Source organism: Oenanthe melanoleuca, chromosome 11, assembly GCF_029582105.1.
Source record: "Oenanthe melanoleuca isolate GR-GAL-2019-014 chromosome 11, OMel1.0, whole genome shotgun sequence".
Lineage (NCBI taxonomy): Eukaryota > Metazoa > Chordata > Aves > Passeriformes > Muscicapidae > Oenanthe > Oenanthe melanoleuca.
Window position 1 is genome coordinate 5,841,155 of NC_079345.1, and position 22,918 is coordinate 5,864,072.

Below are 22,918 nucleotides of genomic sequence, written 5' to 3' on the forward strand. Positions count from 1 at the left end.
GAAAGCTCAAGATGAAAGCAGAATGTCTGCCTGAAATTATTACAAAATACTTTATCATCTGGACACCAAGGTATTAAGCATTAAACAACTTCAGAGAAAACTATTTTCTGTCATGGTATTTCACTGCAGAAAACAGAAGCTATTTTCTCCATATAAACCTCAAATTATAATCATTAGCATACAGGTAATTGTTGAGGAAGGGAAAGGGAAAAGCAATTGCTGCATAAATACCTTGATTTTCTATTGTTTATACGACTGCATTTAGATGAAGGTATACATACAGAAAGACACACAGGTCTTTATTTCTCCTTAATTGGCTTCATTTCTCTCTAAGGACTCTTTTAATGTATAAAAACTGTAAGCATTTTAATGTAAAATTCATACCAACCTAAATGAATAGGTTAGCATTACATCTTTCTGTCACTGTAATTTATGAATACCAAAAAACACAGAATTAGAAGGCACACTGTAGTGGATCATTTTATTCAAAATAGAGACATTCCTTTCTGCATCTTGTGTTCCATCCTTTGGCTCACCTGCTCACGTTCCACAGGGCCTGTTTTACACCAGGATTTTTAGGAAAACAGAAGAAACCTCTGGTCTGACACAAACTGAACCTCCAGCAGTTTCACAGATCTGCTGCAACACCCAGGCTCGTTAGGGACCCCTCTAATTACACACCCACGAAGTTCTGGAGGAGCACAGCACCCTCAGGAGCTCTGTGGGGAATTCCCTCTGACAACAAGGGAATTCTGCCCAATCCCAAAAAACAGATGGGCTGTCCTGGGGCATGAGAACATCTGGGGGATAAAATGGCTTTTTAATTTGATTTCTACCCTACACTCTCAGACAAAAAGTAATAAACCCTTTAAACGCTGGACCCATTTACCACTAGACTCAAACTCTGATTAAAATCCATCCCTCTGTGCTGATTAGGTTCCCTTAGGAGAATAAAAAGCAGTTCCAATGAGTGTGTTTAGGCAACATCAGTAAACTGAACACAGACACACTGGGACACTGAAAAATACCTGGGCATTTCCCTTGATGGCAAAAGCTGCTACAGCCCAGTCTTTTGTGCAGAAGTTTGTTTGAAGAACCAAGGGGCAGATGAGGCACATTTATAAGATTCTTCAGGATTACCCTGATTACTTCTCCCCTCTAAAACTCAGAGTATATTGAGCCTCTTTAAAAAATTCATACAGTGGAATCATTCTATGCAACTGTAAGAAGAAAACTGTCAGAAAACATTCCCAATTCAATATTACATTGTGCTTCAAGAAAAGATTTCCATATATTCTAGATTAAAAAAAGTCTCATAAATAAATGATAATCCACTGCTTGCAGTGAAAAATGAAAAATAATTTTCTGTTTGCATTTTACTCCGCAGAGTAAAATTTAATCTCTCTTTTAATATAGTTTTTGTACATACACAGAAGTAAAAAGATGTAACCTTATGAAAATTGATTTTTTTACATGGTCAAAAATATTTCTATTGGTGTTTATCTAGAAATTTTACTTTTATGAGCACTGAAATATACTACACTAATAGCTTACACACATTATTTCCAACAAATTATGATAATATTCACATTTTTTAAAAGAAGGGGAAAAAAACAAGGTTTTTAGCATTAAACAGGAATGGGACAATGATGAAGAAAAGGAAAACTCCTCAGAGATTACTATATCTGGCCACAGACCAACAAATCTCTCAGTAATTTTTATAGAATTTATTGTAACTAGACATCAATATATCTTACATAAATCTAAAATAATATAAACATATACTATCTACGTGTGCATATTTATAAATAAATTTACATTTTAAGTATGTGATGTCTTAATGATGCACAGAATATAAATTACATGGTACACACTACCTGTACCTAAATTCATTGACCAGATTTGAAGTATACTGAGCTTCTTCTAGCTGACACAAGAAAACCAAACAAAATTCTCATAAAGCAACTTTTTTAAATGCTGAACTCTTTAAAAAAAATAATAATAAATTTCCTTTTCAATGTTTAATTTTTCAAGGGAAAAAACACTACAGAATTCACAACAGAACGTTCTGTGTTTGGCTGTTTTATAGAAAAGCAGCAGAAAACAGGGTTAGAGTCACAGTTCTGTCAGAGGCATCTGCCTCTTACTGAGGTGGGAGTAACCTGCTTTAATTCCCTTCCCAGCCTGGGGGATTGGAACACGGGGCATGCAGTGGCTGAGGGCTGCTCACTCCTCTGCTCCTCCAGCTCCACTTTCTGTGAGTAATTAAAGTCTCAGTGAAGCAGGTACTGAGCCCCAGTGACCCACTTCCCAAGAAACAGCCACAATCACCAGCCAGAAGGGTCATTCCCACTACTTTATCTCTCAATTAGTAGTTGCTTCATACAAAATAAAACCGTAAAAATCTCAGTCCTATTGCTAAAACACTGCTTTGGCACAGCCATTTGGAGACTTTTCTGGGAGAGGCAGTCTGCAAGACAGAAATTGTGAACTTGAGGCAGCAGCTAAGATGTCATTTGGTATTTGTTTCGTAGGGAATAACAGAGTTCAGTGTGATGGAGAATGAAAGTGATTCCCTGCCCTGGGAGTATTTATCTAACAACCCACCTCTGATGTGGGAGCAGCTCTGGAGTCACTGAAAATACAGTGGTTCCTTCCACCCTAGAATAATTCACTATCTTTCTTTAAAGGTATTCACTTGCTTTAAAAATATACTCACTTGCATCAGTTACTTCGAGCAGTGGCAAAGAAAAGAGTTGCACTGCCCTGTAGAAATGCATTAACACTCCTTAGGGTAAGTACAGGCTGAGAAAGTTGCAAAAAGGTCCCCAAAACTTAGAAATTCTGTAATGACAATTGTCTGGTCTGAGATTTGGCCTCACAAACGACTTTCATAAAATACACATATAGATTTATGCATATTTTAAACTGTAATTGCATTACATCAGTATTTATCTGACCTGGCACCACATAAGGAAAATAATTTTTGTAAAATAAAGTGTAATTAGCCCCTAACAGGATGCTGCCAGTATGGAAATGTAGCAGCAATGCTCTTGTAGGCAACTTGCACACAGCTATTAGAACATTTTCAAAAGTGTGAGAATTACTTCTAAAATGGCACAGAAATTCCACATTTCAGTGGGAATTGTCACTAATGGGATGACTCCCATCACTTTAGGAAGTGCTAATTTTGCTGCTCTCTGGACATTTGCTAGAAGTGCTGTGTTTGGTCCCTAATTGTGATTAATCAGTGCAGCACTGCAAATGGCAGCCACCCCTTTTCAAACACGGCCATTTCCAAAATTTGGCAAAGCACACGAGTCATGCAAATTACTTCATAATTGTCCTGCGTGTTCAGAGAAAGGTGCAGAACTCCTGGCAGAACAAAACCAACTGTTCTGCAGGAGAAGGAGCACCCTGGCCAATGCCAGGCACAGGGAAACAACACAACTGCCAATGGCAGCAGCCAGCTGGGGACACCAAAATTTGTGTCTGCCCCAAATTCATGGCAATCAGCAGCCCAGCACTGTTATTGCTGATACTGCACCAGGATATGGGGAGTGACATGGATCCACCAGAGGGAGACTCAGCAGAGATGGGAACCTCTTTTCATGAGACCAATTGGAAGTTTAATTTCCACTCATCCTCTGAATTCAGCTATTTGAACCAACATTATTTTTATTCAAACGTGCAGATTTCATCAGCTGGCCCAAATCTCAAAATGCAATTCCTATTATATACATTCTAAGGGAAGAAGTGAAAATCCACACTTCAAATTATTTCTTAGGTTAAAAAACTACAGGCCAAAGTAACCAAGCAAACTAAGTCACCACCCACTGTGCTTTCCACACTTAATGAGTCACTTCTTAAAAGGTACATGGCAAAACAGGTTAAAAACAGTCTCACTGGGGAAGAAGAAAGGGGACTGCCAGCCCTGGGGTTTTGTGAACCATTGTGAGGCCCCCAGCAGGCTCTAACCAAACCTAAACCACTCCAGAAACATTTGGGAAGCACCACTGCAATGTACACACACAGCTCGTTATTTATGAAACTTGTATCAAGACATACCTGATAAACACAGTCTGTTGGAAAATAAAAGGAAAAAAAAAATTTAAAAAATGGGAAAAAATCGTTGCTTACACAATGGATATGCCAAAGGCAAATATTTCCACTTCTTCTAATAAGCACATGATATTCCTGTTCAATCTTACAAATTTCCAAAGCTGTGAGAGTCAAAAAAGCAGCAAAATCACTGTGCTATTAATTCTTTAAGCAAAATCCTTATAATTATTATTATTATTAAAATATAAAATAGCATTCAGACATGTGACATCTTCTAACTCTCAGAAGCATTGTTTTGTAATGCTTTCACATCCCCAGTGATCCCCAACCTGCACAAAGATCCTGGCACATGCTGAAAATAAGGCACAAGAATCTCATTTTAGTGGCACATTCTAGATGAAGTGTCACCATATGGTCCAGCTTGGTTGGATAGGAGGAAAAGGTTCTTCCCCCAGAGGGTGGCTGAGCACTGGAGCAGGTTCCCCAGGGAAGGAGTCACAGCCCCAAGCCTGACAAAGTTCAGGAAGCATTTGGAAAACACCCTCAGGCACATGGGGTGGGATTGCTGTGCTCTCCAGGGCCAGGAGATGCACTCAGTCATCCTTGTGGGTCCCTCCCAGCTCAGGAGATTCTGTCTGTGATTCTTGGGTTATTTTCTGTCCTTGGAAGATAGGATTTTTCCTAATAGGAGTAACAGCTCTTGGGTTTTTTTCCCAGCTAATAAAGAATGACAGTAACTAGACCTCAAGTGAAAACACAAGATTGTTCTTGTCAGAACTTACTTGAAATTGGTCCTCTATTTAAAAAGTAAAAGCAATAGTGGAAGTTTTTAATAAACTTAGTGAAACTGGTATTTTTCAATAATACCGTTTACCTATTCCTTGTTTACTTCTGAGAGCCTGAAAGCTCCCCTTCAGAAATGTGGAAACACTCATTTTGGGGTGCACTAAAATGCAATCTATTTGGTATTTTTTGCAGCAGCGAATTTGCAAGGTCTGTAGTGTGTGCTGACAGCGTTTCTCAAAAGGGGGTTTCTGATCATTACTTCAGGTTAAAATGACTTACCATGGAGCCATCTGGCTGCATGCATTAGAACACACTTCAGAGAGGCACAAACATTTCAGAACTCCTCTCTGCACTGTGCCTGGGCAGCACGCACCCCAGCACTGCATGTAAATAAGACAAAGACTAATAATGCCTTCAATCCTGCCAGCACAAAGGCTGCTGTCCTATGTAACACAGCAACACATTTTCCATTACACCCTAAGATTAATAAGCCTCATGGAGACCTGGAAAATCTGACAGAAAACAAGGGCAATACGATGTTCATTTCTGTTTCATTAAACACGGGATGAGCTGATGGATCTCTCCACACTTTGTCACTCTGCACTGCTAATGGCTCTTTGACATTATTATTCACCATGGGTGAGATTGTGTAACCTCTGCTCACTTTGGTGAGCAGTTACAAAAGTGGTCCCACTGGCAACTGCTTCAGAGAGGTTACCTGAAGCATATGGTGCTCCTCAGCTCATGTCAGAGCAGCTGAATCTGAACATGAAAAGTGTTTGTGGAGGATTTTAGCAACGTGCAGGTAGTTGGTGAAGGGCACCTGAGTGGATACAAAGGCTTCATGCAGCAGTTAAAAACTGTTGTCTAGCAGCCTCAATAGTTGAGTGATGCCTCTTCATTCTCTTTATTTTTATCTGCATAGTTTTAGCTCTGATGGAGCAGTTTTGCAATGCTACCTTTCCAAAGCCATCAAATAAAGTACCTTGAACAGGGACAGACTGTGGGAAATAGGAACACAACACAGGCAAAAATGTGCCTGCACAGAGACCCAACACCCTGTGGATAAAACAAGGAGCATGAAAAGCCCTGGGAGAGACTAAACCAACTCAAACAAGAAAGTTTATTCTTTTTTATTAATTATCTATTGAGAGTTTTGCTTGCTGCAATGTAGTTATAGAACACAATCATACTTTGCATTACCTTTCTTTTAGAATCACATTGGAATGGAAAATAAACATCAGGACTGAACACAGCCATGGATGTCACAGCAAGGAACCAGGAATGAGCCATTTCTGGGTACCTTCCCTATATTAATTGGAAGTTATCTAAAGACTGATAATTCTTTTCCTTTACTCAAGGGCCTTTCATTGGTGAATGGAATCTGAGTCAATATTATGATCCTTGTTTTACAAACAGTCCAAATAGGCACAAAATACGATGTGGTTTCTCTTTCCAGCTCACCTGAAGTTAATAGAGACTATGAAGAGCTGTCAGTCATCTCCCTGCACCAATTTACATACACACTAATCTTTTGGGCTTAAATTTTCATTTTAATTTGGCAACTAATAAAGAAAAATTCCAATACAGTCCTTAAAAGCAACACACTAGGGATGGGGATGATGCAGTCATACAGAAGTTATAACACTTCATAACTCTGCAAGTGATTAGAGATGTCCAAGTGTATCTTGAGGACAGTTTGCATGTGCAAACCCTCATGTTTTAATTCAGACATTCATGGGAGTTTTCTATCTAACTGTAAGTGAACAGCAAAGACTGAGAATTTCATATAATAGAGATCAATACCTAAGTTACAAAACAATAACAAAGGACATCCATCCAATAAATCTAATTAATGAACCAGCTTGAGAAAATTACTATCTGCCTGCAGATATTACACAAATAGGAAAATGGAATATTATGTAAAAATAAATCACTGTGGATTATGTGTTCAACTACAGTTTCAGGTTAAAAAAGCAAAATTAATATCACCACTCATTCCAATTCATATCTGAAAACAGATTTTAAAGAAAGCTTTGGCAGAGTGATGTATAAATTACATGTTCAAAATTATAAATTAGATTTCCCCAGACAATCATGGTGATTCCACAAATAGCTTCAGAAATAACTCTGGGTAAGTGATGAGTTTTCTGAAGACTTACCAGACAATTTGGAAACAGGAATTTTTATAAACAATGCAATTCATTATATGAGGACTGCTGCATGAGCTGCAGTATAAATTCTGCTCTGTCTTGAGCAGAATCCAAAACTAAAGTGGATACTAAAAAACCATTGTGGGAGATATAAATGACAGGTTTTGTGCTACAGCACCAAGATGTCTTTTAAAATCTGAGATGGAAGCAGAGATTCAAGGGTTTGACTCAGTCAGATGCTTGAAACCTAGAGAATGCCAGGAAATTAAAGTTACTAAATTAAAAATAGGACACACACCAATGCCAGACAATTCTGTGTAACACTGGAGATACCTGAGATTCCTTAGACACACCTAAACCAGCTTGATTTTGGTGAAAAACAGTATTAATCAAAGCACAAAAAAATACTAAGGTCCATTGGATAGAGTTGTCAGGAAGGAAAGTCCCTAAACACACATTTTGGGAAGGTTAAGTCTTCCATAACATTGCTCCAGAAGATAAATCTATCTGCCAAGGACTGAGACAGAAGGGGGAAGCAGCCAGATACATCCCAACTCAAAAACAACTATGCAAAGGCCTAATAAGCAATCAGTTCAAGAAACACAATACCTCCAGTCCAGAGTTTTCAGACAAAGCACAAATTCCCAAAATGAAAATGCAGAAAGTTGAGGGTTTTCTTACGTGCAGGTCCTGAGTACAAACAGGGGGTGAGGAGCAAATCTGGTGCCCATCTAACATCTGAAACTGTATTTCAGTAACTGATACTGAAACTGTATTTCACTAATCGATGTGTGCAAAACCCCCTGAAAGCTCACTGAGTTACCTCCCATATTTTTACATCCACACAACAAGACTAGCTCTGCTCTTGCAAACAGAATAGTAAAATAATCACAACATTCCACGTGGAAGGACATGGAAAAGGTTTTAAAACTTTAAAAGTGGAGGGAAAAAATGTTTAAAAATTAATTAACCAATTTCTTGCATAAAAAATCTGAAAGGGACAATGCTGAAAGTAAAATCAGAGAGCAGAACAAGAGACAGGCAGATGCAAAGAGCAGAGACCTGCTCTGTGGGCAGAACTCCTGCTCACATCACATTGCCACAAGGAAAGGGGTGATGCAAACCACCTCTCCTCCCTCTGTGTGTATTAAACCACTTTCCAGACATGCACACACACATCTATCTCTGTCTTCTCTCTTTGCAAACTAATTCCCTGTGGAATATGAACAAGACTGCTCATGTACCATCATCTCCCAGGGAAAGAAAAAAAAAACAACAGCTTTTACAAGTGCCTGTTACTAATGCTACTTAAAGAAACACTCGTTTCAATGTCACTAATTTCACTGAAGCACCGGAATAGCAAACTTCTGAAGGCAGAACAATATAAAAAATGTTGACCCAAGTGACAGCTGAAGAATTAGGGTGATCTACAAGAACCAGCACAACCTCAGCAAAGGGAAGAGCAGCTGGGTTGGTATCACGTTCCTGCATGCTTGGGGTCACCAAGATGAATGTGCATGAGATTCTTCTGTCCATTTGTGCTCTAATTTCACACACTAAGAAGGAAATTGTGTTCTCTGATATGCTCCCAGCAGTCCCTCTGGAATCAGTGAGAATTACACGCCTGCATCGAGGGCAGGATTTGGCCCTGAGTCATTAGTCAGAACCCTGCAGAGAATAGGGGGGTTCAGAGGACGATGAGGATCAAACTGATGCAGCACACTCAGAGATTTACTCTCACAGGAGCCCATCAAATACTCAGGCATTCCAAAAACCCCATTTGTAAAGATAAAAATCTTTACAAGGCTAACACACCATAGTCATAGGGGCAACTTTCTTTTAAAAGGGACTTAATCAGCATTAAAAACAAATTTAAAAAAAAAAACACCATTACAAACAAACATAAAAACAGTGGCAATGTAATTAAATGAAAGTTTAGAGGAAAAAAATTAGCCCAAGATTTCCAGAGCCATAAAGAAGAGAATGCCAACAACCATTTCTGATGTAAAGAGAAACTGAAAGAAAATTAATTTAATACAGCTGTGGTACCTATGGTGTTCACAAGACCTGTAAATGTGTTGAAGAAATGTTCTGTCCTCAGCTAAAGGACAAGCTAGGGAAGCAATTTTACCAAAACTTCCTGCCAGTTTGGAATAGTTTTTAGGAGTGTGTACATATATATGTCTGTGCATTTAAACTGTGTATATACAGATACATATTAGTTTTACTTCTTTTCTCTTCTGAAAGAACTTCCTATGCCTGACTGAATGCTACTGCAGTTGTTTATATTAAGATCTCCTATCTATTATTGATTTGGAGCTTTAAGGGAACAGTTGATGCCAAATGATAACAAAAAGTATTCTGCACCAAATGCTTTTAAATTTTAAACAGGAGTATTTAGCAATACTATTTGTGTCTGGTTGTACTTGCAGAGAAATTATTCACTTCTCTGATAAGTACAGACTGTTTTATCTCAGATATTTCCTGGGCACTTCCAGTACTCTGACTCAAAACCAAATCTGTGCTTCTCATCAACTCAGTGATAATTTTTTTTTTCTTTTGTTTTGATCAAGGACTGACAAGACTCCAATTCAAACCAGCTGCAAACAGCTTTTAAAAAAACCCATCCTCACTATTTAATTCTAACCTCCCCTGTATCTATTGCAGGATAGGCTGGCATTTGCTGTTAAAGCAGAAAATTACAAGAAGGGCCTAATTGACCCTCTTGTGTCTTTGAAAAATCCTGTATGTTGTCTCTAATTGACCCTCTAGATACCTTTATGGAACAATGAATGAATCCTCTGTAAATAATGGACGGTGATGATTAATAGCCATGGTTTGGCTGGACCTCTGCCTCATGGAGTTGTGCTACTGAACATTTTTTTGTTTGAGACTTTTCTTGCCATCACAGTTCTCTGTACTTTATAAAATAAAAAAATAAATAAAAAAAAACAAAAAAAAACAAAAAAAACCAAAAAAAAACAACTGTCTCAAGGTAACAAACACCCTGCTGTAAATAACATGAAAAGCTAAATAAAATTAAATGCTATCTCATATAATGGAATGAAAAATAGGATTATTGGCATTATTTCCATCACCATCTTTTTCCATGTTTCAGTAACATGTCATGATAACATATGCTTGATTTAGAAGGCAGAAAAATTTAGCATAATTTATTTCTTTATTATGCATTGTAGTCAATAATAACAATGTCATATTTCTTTCTCTTGACTCTTCACTGCAATAAAAATCTATGATACCAAGATACTTCTAGATTTGGCTTCATTATAATGCTGTCAGAAAACATTATGAAAACATCTCCAAATGTCTCCTCTCTTATTTAATAACTCTAATGTTTAATGTTTCCAAGCTTGTCAAATTATAAGCACAAATATGTTAAGTTACACCATTACTCTGAAATGCCACAAAAATCTTGCTGTTTTGAAAATAATATCTACAACTTAGCAAAACAACTGGCTCCATGCCAGTCCAAGAAATCACATGCAGCAGCACAACAACATTTGGTAATGCCATCAAAAATCACTTCATAAAATTCAGCATCCCATAATGAATGTGTCAAGAAAGTAAAGGAAAAATCAACATGTTCTTGCAATATACATTACTAAAAAGAGAAAGATCAAACAAACTTAGTTTTTCCAGATTTAAGAAATATAACAAAGATCAGCACTCTTGTTTAAAGGTGAAAAGCACGAGCATGGAGTGTGGAGGTTTAATTAGATGGTCCTGACATAGTTAAAGTTCAATCTTTCAAAAAGTTCCACAAGATCTCAAGCAAAAAGAAACATCCCAGGGAAGAAATAGATCACAATTATCCAGTTTTCCACATCCTAAGTTCTCTTGGATACAAGCAGGGACTTGTTGGCCTATTTATGAACCTTCTACAACACTGAAGATAAATGTAGGACCTGAGGTTCATTCAGCAGCTTTGAACTGTTCTTAACAACACTCACAGAACTTAAGAAAATACCACCATAATTTTATCATGGGAAAACTGACTTGACTAAGGTCACAGAGAATATCTGTGAATTTAGCCTTTAGTTAACCCCAGATATCTAAAATAGATGGGTATTTTAAATCCAATAGCAACAGTTTTCACAGCAGATACTGCAACTCATTGTGACTAAGCTGAAACACGAGAAATGTTCTAAGGCTCAGATTAACACAATACATATTTAATCATGAAAACAAATCTTTGCTTGCTGAAATCTGCCCTTCTCTTTAGTGCAGTTTAGTTTCTTAGAGGCATTTATCCTGCTCTCCCAGAAGATGTGGCTCACTGCTGATCCACTGACAGCTGCCCCAACAAAAATGTGAATTCCTTTAGAAAAATTGTACAGCTTGGGCAAGCTTGATGATGACTGTACTAAACTGCCTGCAAAAATGCAATACTATGGGGAGAGGCTAACTGGGAAGGAAGAATATTCTTTAAGTTCATTGATTTAGTGTAGGTGGGCATCCCTATGAGAATGATCTAAAGAAGCAGTTGAAGGGAACCTGTTGGTGGTGTCACAACAGGCTGCATACTGGATGTAACACCTTTTTCAGTGATTTATGTAGATAAATAGACAAATTTCTGAATTTCATATTCACAAAATAGCTGAGTTTGAAGACACCTCTGAAGATCATTCAGTCCACAGTGCTCAGAGCTGGGTCACTGGAGCAGGTTGCTCCATGTCCAGTTTGGCTCTGAGTGACTGCAAGGACAGAGAATCCACAACCTGCCCAGACAAACTCTTCAGTGCTTTACCACCCTCAAAATAAAAGGTTGGTTTCAATGTTGAAATGAAATTTGTGTTTCATTTCTCATACATTTCTTCTTGTCCTGTCAGTAAACAGGAGTAAAAGATCACTTCTGTCTCCTTTACTGACACCATTGGATGCTTTACAGTTTAACTTCATCCAATACAAATCTAAGCACAAGACAAAGATATATATATATATACACAAATATATGGCCTCACATTGAAATAAAATAATAAAAGCAATTTATCCACACAAAATTGTCCAATTTACTTAAGAGCTGTAGTTACTAACCCAAAATAAATGAAGACTTCCCAAGCATATTTGATATGAATTTCCTTCAGCCCCTGAAAGCTGCATCCCTAAACACCCAGTGCTCAGTGTTACTGGGCTGGGGCACACAGGAGAATGCACTGAGTGTGCTCAGTCTGTAAATACAAACACAAGAGCTGCAATTTCTGTGCAGTCATTACAAACTGCACCCATTATCACCAGCAGGTGAACTGTGTGTCTGTGTCTCTGCACTATGTGCCTGCAATTCAAGGCCTACCAGCTGCTTTTTTTGGTTACTATTAAAGGTTTAAAATCCAAGCAGAGAAGTTATTTTCCTTGTCTGAATAACTGAATATTTGAAGTGAATTCCTGCAATAATAACCTTCATCAAAATCTAAGTATAATTATAGAAATGTATTCACAACTCCTTTGAAAGTTCTTATTATGATTGAGAGGAAGATATATTTGCTGCACAGAAACCTCTGTGACTGGGTAAATTCATATAAATCACAACACAATTTCCAGTAGGAAGCTGTTTGTCTAAATAGTAGAAAACAGTAACCTTTGTACAACTGGGGTTAAACTAATTCTGCCTTAATGAAAAGCAAAATTTACATACAGCTTTGTTACCACAATAAATAGGGGTCTCTGTGTCTTTCCTAATCATTCCCATTGTGCCTCCACAGCCTCATCTGCTTTCACTAATACCCTGGTTAAAAGCACATTTTTCTTTTAATATCAGACAGCACACAGCAATTCAGGCACTAGGTCTGTTTTAGTGCATAAAGATCATGACTATAACAGATGCTTATATTTCAAATAATTTTTTGTTCCCAACAGCATATTCTGAGCCCAAACATGAGATATTTGGTTCAGTCAGAAACCTGACTGTTAAAACTTCACATACTGTTTCAGTTACAAGCCCAAACAGAAATGAAAACTGATAATTTCTTTAAAAATAATTTTTAGCTCCAACTATTCTCTCAGAAAAATAACATGGCATACACACAAGTGTTTTCACAATCAGTCACCCAGAACAGTCATAAATGGATTTCCAGGACCCAAGACTCAACAGGATGATTTTTATTCATCTCTTAAATTAAAATTTGTTACTTATGGTGATGATGGTGACACAGCCTCTAGTTCAGGGTGTCTGGCACTCCCCATTTCAAGGCCACAGTACAGTTGCTCATGACTTCAGCAAGCTCTAATTGTCCTGACTGAGGTTTCCTGTTACAGATGTCCACGTGGGGCACAACTTACATGGGAAAATTCACCAAATGTGCTTTCATAATTTCCAAAAAGCCAACAAGGGAAAAATACATTATATTCAGAAGTTTCAAAAAATGCTTTCAAGTGTTTTCTGGGAAACCTCCAAGTCCTTAAGGCAGAGAAGGACCTCATAAGTCACCAATTCCAGCCCAGCACTGCAGGCACAGACCATGCAGCCACTTTTAAGATGCAGTTTGCTGAAGTGACTGAATAGACAGGGTGGGAAAGGCAGGAGCTCACTCCCACTACTCTAATATTAAATTCAGGAAATTACAGCTACAACCAAGCAAAAAAAACAACAACAACAAAAAAAACCAACCCCAACAAACAAACAAAAAAAAGTTATAGTAAAAGAAAATCAGAAGAAAAAGTTTTATGGGAAAGAAGAGTGAAAAAAAATGTAGAAGATTGAAGTTGAAAGAGGTAGAATTAGGATGGGAAAGAGAGAAAAGCCCTGAGAGAAGACAGGACTAAAGAAGAAAGGGTCAGAGTGAGTCTAGGAAAAAGAAATCAGCCTTTGGGAAAAAGAAGTGAAACAAGAGTGAGAACAGCACTCAATTTAAAAAACTGAAAAGAATACACAATTCAGTTTCCACATATTTCACAAATATTTTAAAGATCAATTTAAATATGTCACTAATTACCTATTTGTTGAGAAAGAAAAAGCAACCTCTTAGTATAGTTAGAAGTGATTAGTTAAGTTCAAGGACAGTATCAATATCTTTTATTTCAAAGAAAAAATCCAACCACAGCTAATAACTCTAAGATTTTCAATCCTTCCATCCATCTTCCTGCATCCACTGAATATTAAAATAATAAAAGAATAAAATAAAACCCTTAAATTTGAGAAAACCCCAGGTTTAGGTTGTTTATGAAATCTTAATTCAGTCCCTTGGTGTTTGTAGATCGGTAGAAAATTTTTAATTATGAGGAAATACTTGACTACATCATTTTGTCTCATGTTTTTTGTACTAGCCCAGGTGTTTTTAGCTAATTATTCTACTAACATATGTCATCATTTAATATCCTTATCCATGCCTATGATTCCAGTAGAAACACTAAGAGGATCATATTTAATGATTATACTTATATTTCTACCACTTTCTCTTCAGCATGCTACACATTCCACAAATCCATACATTCTGCAGCAAGAAACAGGTTGAATAATAAGATCTCTTCAGTCAAACATCTTGGACTTCCCCCAGATCTCTGCTGCTGCCAAGTGACTGATTTAAGAGAGGGACAAAAGTAAGCACACAAAAGTACAGATACTTTGATTAATGGATGCTCCAAATTTCCCTGAACTGCATATCATGACTTAACGTGCAACTCTGAAGAGTTTAAAGGCTGGAATTACATTATCATGAATAATATTAAAAAGTGATATTTTGTTAAAAGCTTTTGAGTGTGAATTGAACAAATATATTAACATAGCTTCCAAAGATCCAATCAGGTTGAATGTTACCCAGAATTTATTTTGAAATAAGCATTATGTATCTCATATGTGAAATACAAGTCTATTTGTGACTGGCACTAAAGCTATTAGCAAGTAGATTTTAATTTTTTCTTCAGTTATATCAGTTATATAGAGCTTACACTGTGTGCATTGTCCTTCTCTTAATAATGAAAACTCCTCTGAAGCACATCTCAATGCTGCAGGTATACAAGACACAGACAAAGATATATACAGAGACTCCAAAATCATTATTTTGTCCTTTATTATAATTTGAAAAAGTGTCTCTTTGTTACAGTGGCACAGTGGCACAATGTGGCTGTTGCATCTTATTTCTCAGTGTTGAATTCATACACAGGGGTTTGGAGGGCATTTAGTGTTTCGTATCATTTCAATCATATCAGTTGAAAATTTGCATTGAAATTATTCAGGCAGTATGTAAAGCCCTTCTGTAAAAGACAGCTGTACATTAACTTACAATTAAATGATGGTTTTAATGAAATTATAGTGTGTGACAGGTTAACGGACTGATGCTGAGAGGCAAATGTCGAAATGAAGCCAAGACGTTTATTTTCAAACTGACAAATCTTAACTCAACCATAACCTATACTTCCATTAACATCATAGTTATTACACTAAATAATTTGGTTGAAAAAAAAATATCTAATAGACCAAGCTGCCAGATCATCAGAGAAACCCTAACCTCACCTGTCCCATGAAAGACAAACCAAACAGCTTTTGTTTCAAATTTGAAGAACTACAGACCTAGAACCAAGCAGTCAAAGCCCTGCTTTATACTGAACAATGTCTCCAGTCTTTACTTCTATTTGCTCTTCTCAGCACTAAGGTCAAGACAGCTGCCTCAGCTCTGCTTAAACACATCAGAAACTGTTAATGGGGTCCTGAGTCCCAACCTCTGCTTATTTTTTTCGACTTCTATGTCACAAAGCGGCACAAAATTGTTACCACTCAAGTGAGTGATTTCTCTCTCTTGGAACAGCATCTCTGGATGGCATTAAAGACATCATTCCTACAGCTTCCAGCCAGTTAATATTTTAGACTGTCAAGATACAATCTTGCTGCTGTATACAATTTCACATACAGGAGCGAGGTGCTTCAAAGAGCAAAACCCTTCCCTCTGAAACAGCCCTTCTGCCCAAACTGTTTAAGCACAGGCTAAATATCAGCAACCCAGAAAGTGTGACTGAGGATTGGAGGGTATGCAGAGGTAAAACTGAGGATCTTTCTCTTGAAATGGGTAATGGCACAGGACTAAGCTGATGTCTGATTTTTGGCATGGCCAGAAAAACAAAGAAATGACAGAAGTGAGAAGACTTCTCCTTTAGGAGCTTTTCAGTAACTGGAAACACTGTGAGCCACTGCAAGAAGGGAGATGCAGAAAGTCTGCTGCCATGCTATTCACCATCATCAAGGAAACAGCTCATGGAGCCAGGTCTGGGCAGAGACCTTCCCTCCTTGTTTTGGCCCAGAAGGGATGACTGCCCAGCACACTGAATTTTGCTGCTGTGCCAGGAGTCAGTGTCAGCTCAGCTTTTCACACCCCAGAAACCAGGCAGGCTCAGGCTGATGGGGAGGCAGGGAATGGGCACTGAAGCTTTACCCTTTCACCCCTTCAGGTCAGAATGAAATTGCAGTGCTGGGGAGCCTGAGCTGTGTTTCAAAAATTTATAGTTATTGAGGCCCAAAGAGGCTATTTGTGAGCATCTAATCTGACCTGCTGCTTAACTCAGATCATAGAATTTCAGACAGATACTCCTATCCACACTGCATTTTTTTTCCTCTCTCTCTACATCTGAGTCTCCCTTTCCAGTTTTGTTTGTTTGTTTAAGTACAAGATTCAAATACCCCAGCTGTCCATACACCACTTTAAAAAATACTTTTCTTTCTAAAATCAAAACAATATCTTGAAAGGAAGCAGCCCATGCTTTTACCCTGTTGCCCATCTTGTTAGCAAATCAATGTCATACACTGGGTAAAAGTAATAGAGATTATATGATCCAAAGCACACTTCAGACATCTCAGTGTGTGTGTAAGGCATTAAACCCTAAAATACAATTTATTTTACAGATTACCTTGAAGCAATTTTCAGCCTAGTGCCACCTGAGCTCTAGGAGCTTCCTCCACCTGTAGCAACTACTCAGTCTCAGTACAGTCATCCAGAGAGGCATTTTCTGGGTTACTAATTGTCCATACCTTGCTCCAAGGAAAGTTCATCTTTTTTCACTGAGCTGCTGCTGACACCTGTGAATATTTCTACTGGATATGTAGATGAACCTACTCATTTTGCTAAGTCCTGTCAGGAATATGAGAGATATTTGATTGAAAAATAAATAAATAAATAAAACACACAGAACCATAGAAGCTGCATTGGTTTCTAGTTTTGGAGGAAAGAACTCCATGTATGTAATGACCTGATCTTTTTTTTTTTTCCATTGAATCCAAGAAACCAAGTATATCACCAGCTGTCCCCAGCAATGAAGAAAATGAAGCAGTGCCAAGTGGTCAGGGAAGGAGCCAAGAAATCACATCCCCAGTGCAAGGCTCTGGTACTGCAGAGTCCAGGAATTGGGCCATACTCAGCCTCCTCTGCTTCACATACTGAACTAAGGCATGTGAATCTCAGATGTGCTGAGTTGTACTTGGAAGATTAAAGAACCCTGGAGAAAGATAAAGCCCTTAAGGCACCTCAGTTAAATTTCTAAAAATACACTGAATTAGTCATCACCACAGTTCCCATAGTGGGCACATCAGGCACTATGGAGTGGCACTACCAAAGGGTGTTGCAGTAAAATACATGGGGAAAAAATCACATTTATACTGTTTACTGACAGCCTTTTCCTTACTCTAATGCTGACCCTTCTATGAGAGAATCTGAAGGGAAGTTCCATGTAATTGCCACATCAGGTGCTGAATTTCCTTCCTTTTTTGCAAGACAATAGCAAGGTATATCACACTCCAACCAGCAGTCACAAATGGAACCACAAAATACCAAGGAGCAGCTCTGTGCTGCAAGGCAGAACGTGCATGGCAGACCTGGCACGTTCCTGACTAAAGGAGAGACATTTCCTTCCTGTTATTTCCAAATTCTAACTCTGCCTTTGCTCTGAGCCCAGCATATCTGCAAGCTAAGACAGGACTCTTGCTAGCTCCACTGTGCTTCATCCCAGCCATGTGCTGTTCCATAAGACCCAGCAGAATGTGGCTTGGAAGAACAAAGTGAAACCACAGATATAATGGAGCATAATTCCGAAATGCACGAGGCACAATGATCCGTATAATGTTAAAATGTTGGTAATGTCTCTTGAAATTATTTCATCACATGCTAGCTGCTATTTCCTGAAAACCCTTTGAAGGATTAAATAAAAACATATGCTCTGAACACCCACTGTGTGCTGTAACAAATCAGAACTAACTTCTTAGGTTTGATGAAAGTTTCCACAGTGCTCAGTACTGTAAATTAATGTGGTAAAACTGCTTTGGAAACAGTGAATGCCAGTTAGTTTCATATTAGTAATATGAGAAGTCTCTGCAGTATTTAGAACTGAAACACAAGTGTCTTCTACACCTAAATTTTGAGAAATACAGTCATAAAATGCTATCAACAGCTGAGTTGATGGAAAAGTGCAGTAAGACAATTAACAAGTCTATATTTCCAAAATAAACATATCATCTGCCTCTGGTGTAAACAGGCAAAACCAGAGAAGGACAGGACTCATAAGGATTTAACCAGTCAGTGCTCTGCTATGGAAATAAACAGTATTTTCTCTGAAACTCACTGGCTCTGAAAGCAGTATTCAGTCAAAGGACTATTTTTCAAAAGAATGTTTGAATAAATATTTTGCACTATTTGTTGTGGTTTTACTATCAATATTTAATTTGTTTATGAGATTACTAAATGCTTGGCCTTCTACATGGCCAGGAGTTCCACAGATAGATCTTTTTGAGGTTTTTTTGTTTTGTTTTTTTTTTTCTCTTTTACAGTTTTAAATCTGCATTTCCCAACTTCTTTTAGGGATAGAAATACAGATGAAAGATTTCCAATTACAGTCTTTCCAACACTGTTTTGAAAGTCAGTCTGATGTCCCCAGCTGCTTCCCAGATAAGCAACCCTACTCTTTTTAGACTTTCTTTGTAAATAATTTCTCCCTTTCCCTAAGTGTTCTCCAGGTTCAGTATATTCACTTTTCCTCTGCACTGTAAACCAATTCTTATTAAGTGCTGGCAAAAATTTATGATCATTTAAAAATGAAGTATCTAACGTATCAGCAGGTAATATCTTTCTCCACCTTAACAGAGCATCAAACAGGCAGGAGACAAAGTGCCAGAGTCTCTGCCCACACCCATCTTCTGCTGGCCCAGCACAAAGGCTGAAATGGCTTCTGACAAACCCAGGACACTTTCTTATCCTCACCTGGTCACACTCAGTTCTTCTGTCCCCAGGTCCTCCTTTCACAGCTGATTTCCTAATGCAATCCTATCCCTTGCCATTGTTTCTACTTACTGTGCACAGGTACAGCTGCATAAATAGGTTAGGAAAATTACAATTATAGTCTTCATTATCTGCAGCTTTAAAAAAATATATTTAAAAGGTTTTGGTTTGGGCAGCACTGAAGCAATCAAACAATAAATGAAAAGAATAAACCAGAAGGAAATAAGCAGAATAATTGCCAAATAGCATTAAATTTTTCCCAAAGAGAAAACTAGAGATAGGGTTAGATAAACCTAAGAGTTTTTAAAAGCCTCAACCTTTATGTATGATACTGGCTGATATGAACTCCATTTGAATGAACAAATAAAAATCTGAAATGCCCAGAGTAGAATGTGGGGGCTTATGACATTGAGATGAAGAATTACATCTTGCCATTCTCAGTGTCAGAGTTCAAGTCATTGATGGAGTTTAGGGATGGAGGGATCACAAAAGAGGTCAAGGAACAACTCAAGATTTTTCATTTTCTACGACTAGTCTGACATTTCTGAGCCTTTTGGAAAGAGAAGGCTAAAAAGGTTTATTTGTTAAAAAAATAAATGTTGCTTAAATATAATCCTTATATTTAAGTAATATTTTAGTCTTAACTTATGCCTCAAGTATTCTGCTTTCTGTATATTATAAACTGGCTTTAACAACTCAATTTGTGCTAGGCACCATCTTCCTATTTTGAGGATTTGGGCACCACTGTCTTAATACAGAGCAGCTAGATAATTCTCAGGATATAAAAAAAAAGTTTGATTTTATAACACAGTTTATATCACAAAATATTTTGTTTTCCTGCAAAAAACTTCTTTGAAGTAATTAAATAAAAGAATATTACCTGCAATATTACCACTAGACAACAGAAAGATCCAAAGCACTGTTAAAAATATGTAGGCTTTTGTTCCCCTAATTTGATTTTTACTCTGAGTTGTTAATTGGTTAATAAAGAGTACATAAATTGTTAGGAGTACCTTCTAATAAAGAAACCAAAAGGTGAGATATGACTAACACACCACAACAATTTTCTGCAAGAGATAAGTCATTTTTTCCTATTTCCCTTCCCAACAGAACAAGAATACACATTCTTCTGCATTCCCCTCACTGCCACATTGCTTATCTGATGATGCACTGCTTTGGGTCATTTTCAGAGGTTGCTATTTAAGTGGAAAGGAAGAAATAGTAATATGGGAAAAAAATGACAAAACAACTTTTCAAGTGCACCTCTTAGGTACGATTCACTTCAAAATGAGCAGAAATAAATAATTCCAGCAATACAGAATCTTATGGAGTTAAGATTTTTTCCATTCTTGCAGATTGGAGAGCAACAAATAAAGAAACCTCTCTAAATTAGGGCTTTAAAAATCTAAGGCTACTATAAAGAAACAAGATTAACTTAATCCCCTAACAATCCAATTTATGACTAGTAAAGGGTTATGAAAAATTCCATCTAGATGTCAAATATAAGGAAACAAAGTCTTTGGAGACACATAATGATAAACTGCAGATTGAGCAATAAGCTCAGTGAACAGAATGAACAGTTCAAGAGTTCAGAACATGTTCATTTGAAAGGTGTTCAGTTAAAGAGAAGGGCAGGGTAGAGACAAAGGCACAGAAAGGTCATCATTACAGTCATTTCATCTTCATTACAATGGTGCAGTCACAGCATTGGTGCACACCCTTCAGTTCACACTTGCATGTCAATGCACTGCCTTGGAGATGGAGCAAAAATATTTTTAACAGGTTAGTGAATCTTGGGAGCTATAGGCAGATGTATAAGAATTTGTGCTTTAGTAATTCAGATTTGAAATGTAAGTAAACATGTATTTGCAATCCATTAAAAATTACAGTCTGTCAAGAATGATCACATGCTTCTCCAAACAAGCACAAAGCACGTCCTGGATGGAGTGAGTGCTGCTACCTGTCAGACTGCAGCCCAGAACTCACTGTTTCAAGCCAGCTGTTATCCCAAATGCACTAGTCTTGAAGAGCAGTAGCAAACAGATGCTTAAAAATTTTGATAACATAATGAACTCTGGCTTTTGAAATCAAGAGTATCTGCTTCTCTAAAAATTCAGGGGGAAAAAAATGGCAAGTTACATTCAATAAACAAAAATATGGTCTTGGCTAGAATATAGAGCAGGTAACTCTGCTGCAAAAACAAATGAGTAATAACCATTGCAGAAAACCAAAATGCTGATTATAAACCCTCAGACTTCAGTCAGCACTGGGTAAAACCCTTTTAGCAACAAGGAATGGATTTCAGGTCTTCATGGGAGGTGCCCAAACCAAGCACTGCCCCATCCAAGCTTATCTCTGTCAGACAATTCAGCTGCAGCATAGGGACAAAAACATTAAAACTTTTTGTGCTTTAGTATTTACACAGTACTTTTCATTAATAATTAACATTAACAGGAAGCCCTGGCTCTATCTTGTCTCTGATTTCTAATTCTCTAGAATAAAACCAAAAATTTTTTTTTCCACAAGATCATTAGGATGGATATAAACTGGAATATTTTAGATCTTATATTTGCCTATATAAACTAACCAAACCAAGACCCTTTTTTACTGATATATATATATACACATATATATACACACACACACTGGAAAACACATTGACAAAATAAATTGCTGTACCTTAGATAGACTCTCAATTTTAAACAGCAGCATTGGGGCAGAAGAGTCATTAAAATTTGGCTCACAGCAACCCAAAATGTACTGTGCAGCTTTCAAGAGCAGTTACTGAACATTTCACAATTAAGCATAATTCCCACAGACTCTCATATCAATTATAGATGACCTGCTCTTTTCAAAATCGAAGCCAAATTTGGTATGAAAAAAATCTTCTGTGTAGGAAACAGTGATTCTGCCAGATTGATGTCCAAACTAACTCACACACAAACACCTCCAGGATGCCTCTTGGATGCTTATATAAAGGCTAAGGTTATACACTTCAATAGAATCTAGAAAAATTGCATTCTAAATATAGCTTACTTGATGAACAGGTTTGGTAAAAAAGCAAATGCTTATGTATTTGTAACATCCTACAGGAATAGAAGATTTAAAAGCTGTTAAAGGAAAGGAGGAAGTGTCTGCAATGCACTCCATCAATATCCCATGGAGCCCTGACAGTCATTGGATAGTCTGGTGTGTAGCACCACAGGGTAGTGTAGTTACAACTCAAAACCCACACCAATTAACTACAACTAATCAATCCTTTCTCATAGCAATGAGAAGCATAATTCTTCTCCCATCTATTGTTCTTGTTCATTCTCCTTCCAGTAACTGTGACAGACAAGAGAGGTAAGATGTAGTAAAGTGAAAAAAAAAATAAAGGATGTTATTTGAAAGCAGCATAATCACCAAACTCGTGAGTTATCTTGATTAATTTTCTTCATCATATCTAATTCATGGTTGTGAGAGATCACATTATTTTCAAATATATAAATAAACCCAAACCTAACTTTAGCCTTATCTAGATTATGGCACACTGGGGAGAAAACAGAGGAGGTCATGAAATCTGAGACTGCTGTTTCTTCTCATAATGTAATTACACTTTTGGCTAATGAAATTACTGCAGTCTCAGGGTAAGGGCTTGCAAGTCAGAGCTCTCACATGCTTGTGAGAGAGGGGGTGAAGGAGCACTGTTTACCATTTATATCTGAG

The 22,918-nt window shown here is 37.5% G+C and overlaps 1 protein-coding gene across 1 annotated transcript in view; it reads right to left on the reverse strand.

Moving 5' to 3' along the window:
• WWOX (WW domain containing oxidoreductase) overlaps positions 1–22,918 on the reverse strand; it is a 466,335-nt gene that overhangs the window by 293,208 nt on the left and 150,209 nt on the right. The window lies entirely within an intron of this gene.